The 3,375-nt window shown below is 33.4% G+C and overlaps 1 protein-coding gene across 2 annotated transcripts in view; it reads left to right on the top strand.

The window, feature by feature from the left end:
- The first annotated feature begins 200 nt into the window (after positions 1-200).
- Positions 201-3,375, top strand: part of LOC113239383 (homeotic protein labial) — a 66,413-nt gene continuing 63,238 nt past the window's right edge. The window contains exons 1-2 of one of the 2 annotated variants that reach the window (XM_026476366.1): positions 201-533; positions 1,314-1,362. The gene's annotated coding sequence lies outside the window, so the exon portion shown is untranslated. The remainder of the gene's footprint in view (positions 534-1,313; positions 1,363-3,375) is intronic. The other variant, XM_026476365.1, reaches the window with a different exon arrangement.

Below are 3,375 nucleotides of genomic sequence, written 5' to 3'. Positions count from 1 at the left end.
AGTAAGTTTGCCTATGTCACAAACAAACTAATCCCGACAGCAAATAAAAACCCCAACATTCTCTTAAGGCGCTCGATCAAAGTCACGCCGTTCTCTCCTGGAGGGTGGGAAGGCAACAACTCATAAAATTAAAGCGATTTGGATGTGAGTTAGTCTTACTGCGAGGATCGGCGAGTTAACAGCTCGCCACCTATCTCCGCCCCGCTCCGAACGCGCTCTGGCGGCTTTTGGCATCCACCCACTCGCTGTTAGGCTCTGCGCGTTGTTGCCAGTCTACTGTCGACATTGCCTGGCTGGAACACGCATGTTCGATTCGGCACTCGCGATAACACGTTTCTCCGAATTGACATTGTTCGCGCCACATTAAAGTTGATACCTTATTGACACGAATTGCTTTTTATTGGACTCTCAAATTTACTGTGTTTAACAAGCTTATTCTAAAGTGACTTTAAAACTTTTATTTAACTTCAGTGGTCCTGTGAAGTTTATTTGAATTGGAAGTCGCGTCGATACCTACCGGACTGGTCGGCGAGGTAAGTGGAAGCTTATAATCCATTCGAAATTGCTTAATTAACACTAATGAAGCGAAATATAATAGGCGGCGTCTTTATTAATAGCTCGATATAAAACTTTTAAGAGTACTTTTAAACATTAACTTTATTTGCTTATAAGCATGATTAAAAAGAGAGGACTTAGTTATGTTGTTTTTATTCAATTAGTAGTTTTATTGAATACTTACGGCGCTAACAAACTTCAGGTAACTGCTTCAGAATTGTTACAATGCATTTGAAAGATTTTCATAATAATTCGTAGTTTCGTGCTTCTTGCGAGTGTAAAAAGTTTTTTATTTATACTGATTGGTTATTTTAATAATCATTGAATGGATAGGTGAATTACTAAACTTTTTTGTTGTCGAAGGAAAAGTTTTGTGTATCTTTGTACCGTTTAGTAGTGATAATTTATACTTTATATTATACACGAATAATGAATATTTGCAAATGTATTATTGACAAAGAAACACAAAACTTAATCATCTGACAAATAGTAACGAAGTTATTTTAGTTACTCATTAGTACGTAACCGAATAAATATTACTGTACTTCATAGAGATATATAATTATAATAAGGCTCAATTAGCTATTAAGATATCTGTAAGTAGTGTTAATAATACATATAGGTTTTATGATAGACCACGATGCGACGGCGGGCGGCAGCTTGAGCGAATTGTTCACGTAGTAATTTATCAATAGATGTGATTATACCTGTTCATAAAAGCCTTGCGAAGATTACAAAACACTGGGAAAATGTTTCAGGTGAGACATCAAAATGAGACGAAAAGCCTTGAGGGTACCTGTCAAAATGGTGGGTCCGGGTTTCATTTTCATAACTTTAAATTATCATATTAGTAGAATATTATTGCACATTTTTAAATAGCTATTAAAAAAGTATAATCTGTTTAATTTGAGATGAATTGAAATTAAAATATGAACTATTAACGAATTGCCATTTTAGTTGTTTTTTTATTCTAATAAGTCATCTAATTTATCAGATAAAATGTTTATTGATTTATCATACGCACACATTATAATATAAAACAATATATGTAGAATAATTTAAATACTTAAAAAAGTAATTTTTAAGTAATTATTTTAACTACATAAAAAGGGGTTATTAGTATTTAGGGGGTATAAATAGTAATCTTAATTTTGTTGTTAGTAGAAATAAGCTATTAAATTCACTTAAACGCCTTCCATTGATTTTAGTAAAATTAAAATAAGTAGTTAAGGATTTGTTTCTTGTAGTATCGATTCCCGTGATAGTAGATATAAATGCAATACCTAAATGATCAAGTCGGTAAATGTAACTTTCATTTCTATATATGTAATATATATAATATTTAAAAAAGTCTACTTAAATGTGTGAATAACACAAATAATTTTAGCCGCCGGTAATTCGTGTATCCAATATAGAGGGTGAAATCGAAATTGTTAGCATCCTTTTAAAATTGGACTATATTCATGATACCAATTATAATACGTAAAAATCCCGCAAATCGAAACTGTCAATATTGTAACTTATTAAAATCAGAAAATCTTTTCACGTATAGGTACCTTGCGATAGACTATTATTGCAAATAATCATGAAATAATATTGATAATAATAAAAACTCCATTAAATAAGATATAAGAAGAAAATAAATTGTGCTGTCATAACTCATCAAACATCAGTAACCTCGTTGTATGTCATGCTGGGAACCGGTCTTTTTTTAATGATACATGTGATGGGATGAACAAGTCATGCGCCTGGTGGTAAGCGACACGCCTGTCCTTAATATAATCACAGATATATTATACCTATAAAAATAGACCGCGACTACCAAGCGTGCCACATTTTTTGTACCTCCGGTGATGTCACAATCGCTATTTAGTGATGGAAAACCTCCTTCGGCACTAAAGCGATTCATTAAAAAAAAATTTAATCGAAGACGCGGACGTAGCACGTATTTAGAATAATATTTTTAAAGTATTTGTCGATTATAAGAAGCCGTGTAATATTAATATAGTAAAATAATACCAGTATAAGATAATTTAGTCCGTTTATTAATACCTACGTGTTTGAAAAAAGATGCTCCGAAAAACTAAAAAAAAAACAACAAACTTTAAGTATCTAGAATGTTTTTATAACATTTTCTAAGGTCTTAAAAATTATCATCCTTTTGTTTCCTAAGTCGATCAGAATTGAGAATGGTGTTGCACTTGCATCAAGTTAACATCACTAATCGTTAAATTTGACCAAAAATCTGACGAAACGGCGTTACCACGAAACAGAATGCATTACACGAAAGTATCGCTCGTTCGATATTCATACTAAAGAAAGACCAGATGAATGCGGCATACATTCGATTGCATATTTGTTTTCTCGAAATTAATTCAAAATGAAAATAATTGATTTTAAAATAAGTTATGCATATTCTGATTACAAAATGAGTTAACTATGGCATTAAACGTCCCTGTTTATTCATATACTTATAGCTACGGTGTTTTTACAGTTTCTAATGGCACAATCAGGCATTTTTCGCTTTTTCGACTGAAGTATAACAACGCTAACGGCCGAGCGCGTTCTGAAGCGTAGCAGCGGCAATTAAGTGTTTATACCTTACATTGGGCACGCGGAGTAGGTACACTTGCGCCGTCTATTTAGATATAGATGTCTGTGGTTGTAGTGTTGTTCAGACTCTCAAATCGCAAAGACCGTAGAGCACTGCTACTCCGCCCGTCTCTGGACACAAAAATTGTAAAGTCCCACGTGCTTGTAATTTCACCAGCACCCTTACCCTTCAAAACGGGAACGCAGTAAGGTTTACATTACTGCTTG

The sequence above is a fragment of the Hyposmocoma kahamanoa genome, unplaced genomic scaffold, assembly GCF_003589595.1.
Source record: "Hyposmocoma kahamanoa isolate Upper Pololo Valley unplaced genomic scaffold, ASM358959v1 99879, whole genome shotgun sequence".
In the NCBI taxonomy this organism is placed as follows: Eukaryota; Metazoa; Arthropoda; class Insecta; order Lepidoptera; family Cosmopterigidae; genus Hyposmocoma; species Hyposmocoma kahamanoa.
The sequence above is the reverse complement of the archived record's forward strand: the minus strand, read 5'-3'. Positions and strand labels throughout refer to the sequence as shown.